Here is a 14,951-nt window from a genome sequence, read left to right on the forward strand (position 1 = left end):
AAGTTGATGTTCCCTATAAACTCAAAGTGCCCTCTTAGATGCCCTTTCACATAAAAAAATGAATAACTGTACTTGCAATGGAGTTAGAAACAATCCCACTAAACAAAATAAGATACAACGTGCCATCTCAAGTCATGAAAAAGAGTTGCCCTATTTGTTGAAAATATGTGCATATTTTATGATGTGGAGGAAGAAAATCTTGTCACTGAACTCTGAAGGATATTTTTTATCATATGCTCTCCCATCTAGCAATGTCAATGCAGTGCTAAGATGACTTAAAGACAACAATTTGGAATCAGTTTTATCTAATCTGACTATGCTTCTCAAAACATATGCTACAATCCCAGCTTCAACAGCATCAGTAGAGTGACCATTCTTAGATACTGTAAGAAAACATTGCCTTAAATCAACTTTACAGCATCCAGGACTAATACACCAAAAACCCCTGTTGAGCAAACCAAGGGCCAAGGAAAAACTCCCTTAAAATTACAGGAAGAAACCTAAAGAAGAACCAGACTCAACATCCATTATCAGAGAACATTAATTAATCATTAACTACCATAATTAATGCAGTTTCAGTACTGTAATTGGGTCTTAATCCTGAGTAAAATATTTCATGAACTGTTTTTGTGCAGATAAGAACATAATTCTTAGATACAGAAAACAAAACCGAGTATTAACATTACAACCCCAAAACAGAAAAAGTTGGGACAGAAAGGAAAATGCAAATAAAATAAAAATGCAGAGTTTCTTACATTTACTTTTACTTTTATTTCATTGCAGACCGTATGAACCTGATATTTTATGTTTTGTCTGGTCAACTTTATTTCATTTATTTATAAACATCCAATGTAAGGGCAGCATCAACACTGAATTAAGTGAAGTCAGAAGAGCTTGCTTTTAGTAAGAAGGAAGGCATTTTAAAAAGGTATACATAAGTATAACAACAATTCATATATCCACAGTGCAATGCAGCTTCATATATACCAAAACACTTTTGTATTTAAATAAAATTTAATAATTTTTTAAGAACATTGTGATGCACTCACTGTCTTTGTTTTCTGTTCTTTTTTACTCACAAGCTGGTATTCTACAAGAAAATCTCCTTTATCACAATTGTGAAAACTCCTTGACCTACATCAACAAAACAAAAATATATTACAGTACTCAAATGTTTTTAATATTGCCCCCCAACCACCTCTGCATGTTACTCACTTTTATCAAATTTTCCCACGTCAAGCAAACGCTACTATGTGGAGTTTAAACTCAAAGTGTTTTAAACTGCCCTGATATGTAATTGCCTCTCCTGTTCACACTTACAGAACCTGTCTGTGCTACTGAGCTTTTTGAAGCAGTCCGCCTGTTTTCCTGTCCGCCTCAAAAGAGTTTTTGTTGACATGACACATTTCCTCAGTTTTCTCAGGAAGTAGAATCTCTGTTGGGACTTTTTGAGGATGTGGTGCGTGTTGTAGGACCAGGTGAGATGCTCGCTGATGTGAACACTCAGGAATTCGAAGGTTTTCACCCTCTCCAACTCTGTTCCACCTATGTACAATAGTGTATGCTATTCTCCTCTACTCCTGGGGTCCACACTTATCTCCTTGCTCTAGTTTATGTTTAGAGAAAGGTTATTATTCTGACACCAGTCCACAAGATCTGCTACTTCCCTCCTGTACGTTGTCTCATCACAGTGCATAGTCATCCCCTCTTCCACAGTGATTAGACCAATGACAGTAGTGTCACCAGCAAACTTAACGATACTCGTGTCGTTATAGGAGGCCACACAGTCATGGAAAGAGCAAGTACAGAAGAGGACTCAGCACACAGCCTTGAGGTGTTCCAGTATTTATGATTTTTTGTGTTGGATGTGTGGTCTGTCCATTAAAAAGTTCAGTACCCATAAAAGCGTAGGTTGCCAGTCCAAGAGTTTCGATAAACAGCATTCATACATATGTATCTTTTGTCTTCTAGGTGTAAGTGGGCTGTGTGAATGGCTGTGCAGATTGCATCATTAGTGGATCTGTTCTGACGATATGCAAACTGCAGAGGGTCTAACGTATCCTGAATAGTTTTCAGGGTGCGAGTTATACAGTTCAAACATAGCAATCGAGAATTGAATTTAACACACCCTTAGCCTAATACTTGGTTAATGCACTTTTGGCAGCAATTACAGCTTGAAGGCGTCTTTGGAAAGAAGCTACGAGCTTGGCACACTTGTTTCTGGACATTTTTGCCTATTCCTCTTGGCATGTCCTTGCAAGCTCCGTCAGGTTGGATGGGGAACGTCTGTAGACAGCCATTTTCAGCTCCTTCCACAGATGTTTTCAAGGATCTCGTGTACTTCTGCAGGGATGGCATTAGCCAGGTGATGAGCAATGCCTGGTTTCCTCCAGAGGTGACACTTGGTATTCAGGCCAAAAAGTTCCATTTTGGTTTCATCAAACCAGAGAATCTTGTTTCTCATGGTTTGAGAGTTGGTGTCTTTTGCCAAACTCCAAGCGGGCTGTCATGTGCCTTTTACTAAGGAGTGGCTTCCGTCTGGCCACACTACCATATAGGCATTATTTGTGGAGCGCTGCCTGGGATGGTTGATCTTCTGATAGGTTCTCCCATCTCTGCAAGGATACACTGGAGCTCAGAATGACCCTCGGGTTCCTGCTCCCCTCCCTGGCCAAAGCCCATCTTCCCTGATCGCTCTGTTTGGCCGGGCGGCCAGGTCTAGGAAGATTTGGTGGTTCCAAACTTCTTCCATTTATGAATGATGGTGGCCACTGTGGTCTTTGGGCACTGTAAAGCTGCAGCAATTTTTCTGTACCCTTCTCCAGATCTATGCCTTGATACAGTTCTGTTTCTGAGGTCTGCAGATAATTCCTTTGACCCCATGGCTTGGAGTTTGCTCTGATATGCACTGTCCACTGTGGGAGCTTATATAGGCAGGTGTTGGCAATCCACAATGTCCAATCAATTGAATTTACCACAAGTGGACTCCAGTTAAATTGTAGAACATCTCAAGCAGTATCTGAAAAAATGAACCTCAGCTCACTTTTGGGTGTCGTATCAAAGGGTGTGCACACATGTAATTGTGTACATATAATTTACATTTTGATTTTTAATAAATTAGCACAAATGTCTAAAAACCTGCTTTCACTTTGTCATTGTGGGCTATTTTGTGTAGAATTTTGTGACAAAAAATGAACTCACTCTATTATAGAGGTAATAGAGGTGTTTTAGCATTTGGTAGTGGAATTCATCAGGACTGGTAACAGTGTTGTGGGCTTTTTGTAAAGACAGCTGAAGCTCTTCCAGGGTAAAATCATTGTTGTATGGTTAGGGCGTTCAGATTGAAAGTTGATTTTTCAGAACTCAGGGGTGTTGCTATCAACTGAGACTCTTTCAAAGGCCTCTGCTAGTCCCTCTGAAATCTCTCTGTCTTTTCGACCCACATTCTGGGTACTGGGTGCTGAAGTCGTGACCGGTTCCCTTTGCCTTTCATTCTGCGTAAAAAGCTCCCAAGTTTGGCAGGGGTGCTTGTTGTGATGTTGTTAATAATTTTACATTTACATTTACATTTGTTGATGGTCTGGTGAGCTTTGGCTCTGGTGATCCTAGATCCAAGTTTTTGGTAGTTGGGAGCTTATTGAAAGTTCTTTCTGCATGCTTGTGTTCAGCAATTGCCTGTTTACAATCGTTAATATACCAGGGGTTACGTTTCTTGCCTGGTCTTAGGGAAGTTCTTGGAATAGTTTCCTCTGTTTTGGCTTCAGTTGTTTTTGTAAACCATTTGACTGGATTGGAAGTTTCCTCTGGCATTGTACCTAGCTGTTCTTGACACAGATTCTGGAAGGTAATCCAGTCGGCTTTGTTCAGCCTCCATCGCCTGGTTAGTTGTCTGAAGGTTTTCTGGTGTTATTAGGATGGGAAAGTGATCAGTGCCACACAGATCTTTCCATACTTCCCACTTGAACTCTAGGAGGAGTTCTGGCATGCACAGAGCTAGGCCGATGGTGGAGTAAGTTCCATGACCTGGGTGAAGGTAAAAGCTGGTGTATTCATCAAGCAAAGGCTGTTTTTGTTTGTCTATTTTTTCCCTTGTATTTGTGGTTTGACTCCCCCATATTGGGTTGAGACCATTAAAGTCTCCAAGTAACATGTATAGGGAAAAAGAGGAGTTCTGTTAGTTGGTCCAGGTTCCTTGAGGTGAGGGAATTGTCCGGTGGGATAAACACTCAGACTGCTGTAGCTTGAAGTTTGATATCAGGGACAATTTGGCTGTGTGGGATATTATGCATTATGAAGATAGCTATCCCACCCGCCTGTATTTGGACTGTGGTTTTGGTAGGCAAAAAAGCCTTTCAGTGATATGTGTGACAGGCTTTGATTCCCATCCTCCTTCATTACAATGTCTTTAGGAGTATCAACCTTTTGTTGATGTTCTTTACTGTTTTGTCATCGTTTCTGCTAGTTCCTTCTTGGCTTTTGCTTACATTTGGGGTTGTCTCTGCCACTGTTGGAGGGCTCTGCACAGAAACACTACTGTTCTTAGAAGGTATTAGGTGTGGAGGGGAAAAACCTCAAATGAACCTCCATTATTGAGCCATGTAAGGTCACAGCTGCAAAGGACTTCAACCAGCTTTTTGCTTCTTCTGTGGCTTATTTGCTTTGTAAATTTGATTTTATTCGGATTTCCTTTTCTCTTATCCATACTGGGCAAGTTTTGTCAGAGGAGGTGTGAGGACCCCCACAGTTCTTGAGGACCCTCTGCAATCCTGAACAGGGCATGTGTCCCTCTTCACCAAAATGGGGTGTTCTTGCACATTGCTGATCTGTGTCCGTGCTTTTGATGCTGAATGAAGAATTCAACATCTACCTGCTGATAGCCGATGACAAGTTTTGTTGGATGAGAAGCTTTACTGAAGGTAATAATGTAGGTATTGGTTTTGATTGATTTGTTCTGTCTCTTAATAGAATTGTGTTTGGTTTGGGTTACATCCTGGGGTGCTAGTTCTTCAGTTATTTCCTCCCAAGTCATGTCCTCCAGTTCTCTGCACCGAATTACTCCTCTGCAGCTATTAAGGGTCGGATGAGGGAACGTCTTAGTACTGATTCCAGCAAAGGTCTCGATGCTTAGATTGTCAGCCTGTACTTTTTCAAAGTACTCTACTGAGATCTGTCCCGATCTTAACTATTGGGCATCTTTAACCATTTATGCTATACCAATGATACCCTTTCAGATTGAAAAGGGGGAGAGTTTAGTCAGTGGCATTTCAACTTGCATGAATTCCATAAGGATAGATTTAGTCTACCCCCAAAGGCTCCCCACCCACCTCGGAGCCCAACAAAGGGGGTGTACAGAGCCGCTGAACTCGCAGTGGTTGTGCACCAGGGTTACAAAGGTGATATACTCAAACCACCAGATGTTATTGGTGCTTGATTGACCCTGAGCCGTCTTTTAGGGATCTCATGATATGAAATACAACCTAAGGCACGTCCTGACCAGCCGATTGATTGGAGCGGGCCTTCCCAACCTCATGTCTATACAAACACAGTTAATCATAGCATTCTCTTGTCCACTCCTTAAAATAGCTGGTTCAGCATAGCAGTAGATGGCCTCCTACCTAGAAGGGCATTCCTACCAGGTGTCATAGAGAGGATCTCTTGGAATCCTCCCATGGCTTCTCTTACCACTCATATGCAGATGATACTTAGCTCATGTCATTTCCTCTTTCAGACACACAAGTCTCAGCTCGCATCTCAGCATGTCTGCGAGATATCTAGTTCTATCTATCAAGTTCATTTTGGCTGTGTCCCAAACCACATACTACATACAATAATAGTGTACTACATAGTATTCAAATTGCTGCATGACCAATGATGCTATTAATAATAATAATAATAATTTTATTTAGTTCAGTAAGGACTTAAAAGAAGAGATAAAAGAGCAATCTCACAGGGATTAAGGCAGAGAGTTCCAGAGCTTAGGAGCAACTGCACTGAAAAATCTGCCACCCATTAAAGACAGTTTAGTCAGAGGTTTAGAGAGAAACCTACTACTGGAGGACCTTAAGGAGTGAGAGGAAATGTAAGTGTGTAAGAGCTCTCGAAGATAAGCTGGGGCCAGATCATGAAGAGCTTTAAAAGAAAAAAGCAGAATTTTGAATTTAATGTGTGATGTGATCGGAAGCCAGTGCAGTTCATTTAGAATGGGGGTGATGTGGGCCAATTTGTTTGTTTCAGGTTTTGAATGTATTGCAGCTTGTTAACAGCTTGTTTAGTTGGAAGCCTATGTATAGAGATTTACAATAATCAATGTGTGAAAAAATTAAGGCATTGACCAGGGTTTAAGCATCGGTAATGGAAAGTATAGGTCGCAGCCATGCAATGTTGCGGAAATGGAAGAATGCAGATTTGGTTAAGGATGTGGGATTTGATGTGAATGAAAGCTTTCTCGGGACGTTGTTAATGTCAGTAACAAAATTTGGCATTTTCCTGATTAGATTCTTGGACCCAACTATTTTATTTATTTTTATTTATTAGGATTTTAACGTCAAGACTCATCAGTTCACAAGTTTAATGTCAAACACAGTCATGGATGATTTTGTATCTCCAATTCATCTCACTTGCATGTCTTTGGGTCTTTTGTAAACCTGAGCTCCCTGAGGAAACCCACACAGAAAGGACCTGGACCGCTCCACCTGGGGATCAAACCCAGGACCGTCTTGCTGTAAAGTGACAGTACTACCCACTGAGCCACCATGCCGCCCATTTTGTCTGTATTTAGTGATTTGTGATCACCAATTGTAATGAACTGCTGCCTGTCTGTGAGATATGAGTGGAACCGGGTAAAATGCTAAATAGATAATCAAAAAAAAGTTTATTGATTGTTTGGAAAAGTGTTTTGGGCCTTGAGCTGCTAATATTAATAATAGCTAAAAATTAGGCAAAGTGAGCAGCATTATAGGTCATAAGGTGAACAAATTTTTCGTTTAATCCCGTTCCCATATATGGGGCACTAGATGATTTTTACTTCATTTAAAACATTCATTGGTTTAGAACGAGAAAATTAAAGTTCTCCATTTATTATCCAGCAGTTTGTTTTTAATTAGTGTTTAGTCAGCAATAGTTCTTTCCTCACGTAGTCATATTTTGATCATGAGCGATAAGGATTTGCAGAGTTATCGTCACTTGCTTTCCGCTGGACCAATCAGGTGGCCGCCCTTTGGAGCCGGAATCCAAAATGTCAACATCGAGCAGTGAACACGAGGATTGTACGGCCAGAAAACCTTCCAAATCGCCTAAAAATGGTTACAAACAATGTTATATGCATCTCACGTCCATAAAGAAAGAAGACGCAAAGGACTTTACGAGCACACGGTGAGATACACGGAGAGCTTGGATTGAAGGGTGAGATCCAGAGGACAGAAGAAACATATAAACATTGTATAGATGTGGACTTTAAGGATGTTCCAGAACATGCTGAATTTTTACCCCACTTGCTACAGGCGTTTCATAGACCATAAGTGCTTGGATGCGGCCGAGAAACGTGCTACACTGTGTCCTGAAGCTCAAGATAAGGATGGAGGTGAGTCTGTGCCATCCTGTAGTACCTCAACAAGTGATTGCCCAATGAAGAAACTTAGGTCTAGGTCGGGCTTGCCAGTAGCTTGTGCTGGATTTATTGGAGAACAAAGGTGGAGACTGCGTATGGTCCAGCAAATAGAGCTATTCTCTTTGATGGCATGGCTGTTAGTCAAGCCATTTGCTCCATACCAAGTACCTTTGGAGAGCTCGCTGACACCATACTACACGGTCAAGCTTATTGCTCTGAAGCACAGGTGTACACGAATAGATTTTGTGATTGACCAGTATCCAGAAAGGAGTATTAAAAATCTAGAACGGTCACGTAGAGCTGGTGGTGGTACACAGCTGGTGCAAATTTATAGAAAGGATCAGAAGACACCAACACAGTGGAAAAAGTTTCTGTCAGATGGCACTGGCAGAATTCCTCAAGCAATTATAAGAAGATTCTGTGATTTGTTCTCTTAAACCCTAATTTAACTGACAGAAGTACAAAGAAAACTTGTATTTTGTGAATGTAAACAGATTTCAAATTTGGTGCCTGGAACACAATCAAAGTTGGGACAGAGGCGTGTTTACCACTTTTTTATTTATTTATTAAATATACCTTTAAATCATTTAGAAACTTTGCAGGTTTAAAGGTGGAATTGCTGCCTGTTGTTGCTCAGTTTGTAGTCACCATGGTCTGATTCTGCTCTTCATGTTGCACAATGCATTTTCACTAGTAGACAGACCTAAACTGCAGTCAGGCCAGTCAAGCACATGCAATGTGTGTCTGTGAAGCCACAGTGTTGTTGCGAATGCAGAATTATGCCTGATATTGTCCTGCTGAAATTCATGTTTGCCATGCAAAGCCATATGAGAACTCTCAAGACATTTATCACTTGCTTCCAGCCTTGCCTAATACTAATTATTTATTGAATAATTTATTTGGATTTTAACATGTTATATTTACAACAGCACAGATTGTTTGGTTACACATGGGGATAACTCATTCCACACTGAAATGACCAAGGAACTTCTCAATGTGAGACAGTAGTACCAAGCCACCGTGCTATTCTGCCTTATTACTAATATTTCTCTGGATTCCACAAATCATTTCACAGTATAAAGTATGGTTAATGGCAACACACCTAATTATTTGCAGTCAAACATTATGAAATGCTTTAAATGATGTAAATTAAATAATTTTATAAAATTTTCACTCAAACTTTGCCCCATCCCAACTGGTGTTCAGTCATCACATTTAAAATTTGTTTATATTTACAAAATACAAATCAAGTTGGTCAATCAGATTGTGAAAATTAATGCTTTTATCTTCGTCAGTTAAATGAAAAAAAAAAAAAAAGATTGCAAATTGCCCATGCTTTTGTAAATGGATTTAATAATATCCATCATAATAATAATAACTATTATTATTATTAATATTATTATTTTTGTTGCTGTTGTTATTATAATTATTGCTAGAAGGACCTTGTTCAGAGCCCCACAAGTGCTAACTTGGCCATGGTGGGGCTTGAACCAGTGACATCTAGACTGAACTGCTGAACTACCACTGCATATTTTAGTATGTCCTGTATTCTGTACAATAACTAATGTTACAAAGTATTTGTATTTAGCTACTTTGAGCAGATCTTGAATTTGATGGAACATTCATCTGTATGTATAACTTTCTGTTGCTCTGCAGGATCATCTGTGGTGTTTCTAAGGACATCAGATGTCATCAAACATTTTTCTGTCTTTTGTATTTTTTCACAAGGACCTTGAGCATGTGTAAGTAGAGAAGGGTGAACTTCCCACAATGGTTTTGAAAAATTTCTGCAGTCCTTCATTCTGGTACTCCAGCTACACTGTCATCTGAAATTCTTACAAATGTTGGCTGCGGTAATAAGATCTTCAAGTATCCTGATGTTTCTGAGAACGTCCTCATTCTTGTTCTTGTTTAACAGAACAGTACAAAATGGTTGAAAAAAATGGTACATGCATCATCCATACAGAGAGTGTTCTGTAGTCTACCCAGAGCATATGTACAGGATGTCTTTTAATCCTTTGTCACTTGTTTGTTTACCAATGTCTTGTGCCAGAGCTTTAATTGCATATGCTGAGCAAAGATGTAACACTATAAAATTTTTAACGTGAGCCCAAGTCTTTCAAGATATGCAGTGATATTTTCTTTGTTAAATGCCAAAAGCACTCCTTGCATCAATGGCCAACTATTGATGGCCAACTATAGTCACTACAGTCTCCACTTGTCTCCACTACAGTCTCCAGCAGGACTGTTTCCGGTGGTACGTACGCTGAGACGCACACTGAGACTGTAGCCTAGTTGTTTGTTTGTTTGTAGCCATTTGCTAAATAACTTTTTAAATACGTATGTTTTAAACGTTAATCTTTCGCGCGTAGTTGATATAGAGTGTTATTTTGTCTATCGTAAAAAAAGCGCTTGTGTTTACTAACGTAAATCCGTGCTTGTGAAAACTTCTGTTACCGGCATCCGAACGAAGCCGGTTTTAGTTTGTTTGTTTTGTTAATTCAGCGCATAAACATCTTATTCATAAGGAATTAAAACCGCTTTCTGTCCGCACGTTTGTGTTTGGATGTTTTTGTATTTTAGCGCTTAAACATATTTGCTTTGTAAAGAGTTAAAGCCGTTTTCTGTTCTTAGGAACCGCGTTCTGTTTATTTGTTTTGTACACCAGCACATAAACACTGTTTTCCTTTAGAATTACAGCCGGTTTTGTCGGAAACAAAGCTCGTTTGTGTTTGTTTGTTTTTGTAGTTCAGCACTTAAAAACCTTTGTTTTGTGGAGAGTTAAAACCGTTTTCTGTACCTAGGAAGCGTGTTCTGTTTATTTGTTTTGTACACCAGCGTATAAACACAGTTTTCCTTTAGAATTACAGCCGTTTTGTCTGAACGAAGCGCGTTTGTTTGTTTGGTTGTTGGTTTTTATATTCCAGCTCATCATCGCCTGTTTCGTCCGGAATTAAAGCCGTTTTTCTGTGACTACCAGCAGAAGCGCCGGTGAAACCAACATGAACATCAACTTCAACTCATCTTTTAAAGCTAAGTACATTTCTTTGTAATAATGGCCCCAGCAGGAGCTTTATATCCCTGTATCGAGTGCAACATGTTCAGTTATTCCTTCTCCATGTTTAGTGATAACTTTATATGTGATAAGTGTAGATTAGTTGTTAGTCTGACGGAGAAGATTTCAGTGTTAGAAGGGCGCATTCGGGCGTTAGAACAGACTACTAGTAGTGAGGGCTTAGATACAGCTATACCAGTCCCGAATGCCAGCAGTTCAGGTACAGAACCCCAGACTCCGGCATTAGAGCCCTCACAGCGGGGAGACTGGGTGACGTCTCTGCGACATAGTCGTAGGGCAAAGCACCGACCATCTCAGTTGCACGTGTCCAACAGGTTTTCCGCACTCAGTGACCCACCCGCTGAGAAGCCTGTTAATGTAAGTGCTCTGGTTATAGGAGATTCTCAGCTCTGTTGGTTATTATTGAGTATTAAAGTTCTGTAATAATCATACTAGAATATAAATGTTTTATCTGTTTTGTTAGAAGCCCTGTAAATGCTGAGTTTCCATTTAAAATGTGTATGTATGGGTTTTTCAAAGAGGAAACTGAAATACAATAACCTATTGAAAAATGAGTTGAAGAATAAGGATGTACATCCAGATGTTTCCTGTTCTAGCTATGCAGAGAGTGTGAGAGCCGACTGAACAGGAAAACACCACAAGTCTTGCACTTTTGCTGAGTGTGCAAGAAAAATACTCTTGCTCAGCTAAATCGTGGGAAAGCTTGGTTGACAAAGGCAAGAGAAGGAGAAGTTTTATAAATAGGAATCGCGCCCTACACTTCTGCATGCAGCTGCCTGTGTGTTTGGGAGAAGTGTCCTGAGCTCAGAAATTACTTTTACCAATCTGTGTTTGATTCTTAATAAATGGCTTCTCTTGACAAATTTGTATATGCCCTTCTTTCCTGGGTAAAAGAACACAATCAGCAATTGGTGACCCCGACGTGATCTGGGAAAACAGGAACCAAGAAGAGTTCTAGGACCGTGGAGTGGATGAAGTCACAGGCCGGTCGATTAAAAAAGGTAAGCAGAAAACCTATTAAAATTTAATTTCTGCATAGGATTAGATAGGACATGTTAGTTGTGACTGTGTGGATTCCTCCTATCCAGTAAGTGTCTTTAAATTATTGCGTATCATTTTAACTAGAAAATTGTCCTTTAGAAATTGGTAAAAGTAAGTGGCGGTAGAGGATTGACTCCTGCCTTGTTATTTGTGTGTAAGGGAGTTGAGGATTGACTCCTCCCGGTGGCGGTAGAGGATTGACTCCTTCCTTATTATTTGTGTGTAAGGGAGTTGAGGATTGTCTCCTCCCGGTGGCGGTAGAGGATTGACTCCTGCCTTGTTATTTGTGTGTAAGGGAGTTGAGGATTGACTCCTCCTGGTGGCAGTAGAGGATTGACTCCTGCCGGAAAAAAAAAAAAGAAAAAAAATTGTTTTATATTTAATTATAGTTATTTGGGAATTTGGGAATCGGCCGTGAGGGCATTCCCGGCGTTGAATGAAAAATTCTCTTAGATATTTCGTTTGTTTTGTAAAATATTTGTGAGTTTGGTTAGTCTCTCTGGTTTACTGATTTAACCAATTAAAATGTAGATTACTGTAATTATCATTTGCGTTGTTTTTCAAGTGGGAATTTGTTGTGAATGTATTTAGAATATATGTACATTTTTTGGTGTCTTTGTTGTCAGAAGGTATAGAAGGGTTAATAGAACTGGCCAGAAAATTAGGAAATACAAGGGTGGTATAGTATTTTTGAACCTAACAGAAGGATCTTTTTGTTCTGACTCCTGCCACATTTGTGGTAGAAGCTCGACCGTTTGGACAACAAATTAAGGTCTGACAGAGGAACTTGGGTTTGTTGTGTGGACGGGGTGGTATTGAATTGTGTTTGTATTGTTTTATCTGAATCTACTGGCAAATTAAAAACATGTCTGAGTGTACTGAAAAGGAAGTAGGTGCTGCTGGAAAACTGAAAGCATGTATTTTTAGTAGAATTGAAACTACCAGTATTGTTAGTCAAAAAGTTTAAAATTTAAAAAGGCTAAAAAACTATTCCTAGAGTGAAAGTTTGTGTCCAGCAGACTCAGATCCGGCCTCTACAAAAGAAGACAGAAAGCGTATACTTTCTGTGGAAAAATGGAATCTGTAACACCTTCTGCGGATTCTGAAGTTAACACTGACTGTCGGAATAAATAGGACTGCATTTCCCAGGAGTCAGTGGGTAATCAGGTGATGCAATCGGCCTATCGGACAGCGCCAAGGGACTCTGCGTCACCTGTGTATTGATTAGCACCTGAAGCTAATTTAGTAAAGGCTATATAAGTGTTGGGATAGCAGTGAAACTTTGCGAGGTATTGCTGTGTTTCTCCTGCATACTGTGCGTTTTGAATATTGATTGCAATTTAGTGAATGACCGTTTTTGCCTGTTTCTGACTTCGACTTTGGTTTTCCCTTTGGATTGTGATAGTTGATGATTTACGTGCCAAACTACTGGCTGTTTTTGACTCTGCCTTGGATCGTCCTTGTGTAATTTGAACTGATTAATAAAAGGTCTCTGATCATCTGCGAGCATCTGCCAGCCTTGTTCACGTTCATGATAGAATCAAAGCCTAACTTAAGCTTAGTGGTGAAGGGGAGGAGAACACAGATTTGGCCCATTTAAAAATGCCCTGGATAAAAGCCAATGTCCACTTGGCAAATGTCACTGACCTACTCCAGTACATGAAGGCCATCAGTATAAATGTGGATGCCTCCCCTGAGAAAAAACACAGATAGTGAATCTCCAGATGTCCCAGTAAATCCACTCACTGTAAAGGTAGAGGACATTGCTCCTCCTGAAAAAACGTAGGCAGGAACCTATGTTGGAGGTCACAATCCTGATCTCTTAGTCCCAATAATCTACAAAATCTACCCAATATTGGCTGAAGCAAACAAAACCACCCACTTATTATGAAGCAGCTCACTGATTTGACCAACTAATACCAGGTCTACCTGCTACCATCTCCCCTATCCCTAATGCACCTGTACCCAGGGTACAAGCCCCAGTCTTGACAATAAATGGTGGTGTAGTAGATATAACGGGGAGAATTAGACGTGACTGTTAAGGGAGACTTTATAAATGACCAATGACGTCAAATTGATGGACTGACCCTGTTAGTTACAGAACAGAATGAAACCATAGATCGTCTAAAACATATAGTTAAGACTGAACATGGACAAAAGTAAGTGGACAGCCATTTTAGCTCATTATGTTAAGCGTCATAGGGACACACAGCAACAGAAAAAAGAAGAACTAGATCAGCTCGCTAAGCGCCTGTTGAAATTAAAAGTAACAGAAAAAGAAAAGTCAGCCACTAATGCAGGAAAGACAAAAACAGATGGCCATGGTACAATAAACAGTCTTATTTTGATGTTTCTAAAACAGGAGGCATTGTTAATGCCGTCCTCTTTCAGAAAGGGGGGAGGGAAGGACACAGGAATGTCTTGACTTGTCATAGCTCAAAATTGGATGATATTGAGCGAGAACAAACTCATTGCACTCATTATAAACACCAACCATGGTGTGGTAGCCTTTCTTACATGAATAGCATTTACACTCTCCCCTACAAGATAGATGTGCTGTACCTGGCCCTTATGTCAATGCGCTCCAAAATGTGTGCCAAAACACATTTGTCACCCCATGAGCTAAAGACTTTAACTTTAAGAGCTTTAACTAATCATACTCGAGCTTTGTCTACACAGGTCCAGCGGAGTGAGCCCCCTCCGAAACCACCAGCAGACGACGGCGAGTGGCTGGGGTTCAAAACTGTCAAGCCTGGCGACTGGGTACGGGTGAAAGTCCACAAGAGGAAGTGGTCTGAGCCCAGGTGGTCGGGTCCGTGGGAAGTCACTGAGGTAACAACCCACGCCATAAAAGTAAAAAGGTAAAAAAAAAAGGGGCAGTTTGGCACCACCTAACACATTGTGTACCCGCCTCAGCACCTTCCTGCTCATTGCAGGAAGTTAGAAATGATTTGACAGACAGTGGGACTAAAATTGTAGAAATTGATTCCTAAAGAGAGTAAAAATGTACCCACTGTCACTTAGAGGGTAGAAGAATTGTTTCCTACCTGTATTATATGCTTTAAACCTCCTGAAGGTACAACCTCCTAACTCAAGTATACTTTCGTAAAAATGTCTTTTAACCCTCCAACTGATGTAATTGTCCAAGCCTGTAAGAGGCTGGGATTTACCAAATGAAAATAACAGTGTGTTTTTTGTCCATAATCTTGACCACAATTTTTTTTGGCT

This window comes from Trichomycterus rosablanca, chromosome 15, assembly GCF_030014385.1.
Source record: "Trichomycterus rosablanca isolate fTriRos1 chromosome 15, fTriRos1.hap1, whole genome shotgun sequence".
In the NCBI taxonomy this organism is placed as follows: domain Eukaryota; kingdom Metazoa; phylum Chordata; class Actinopteri; order Siluriformes; family Trichomycteridae; genus Trichomycterus; species Trichomycterus rosablanca.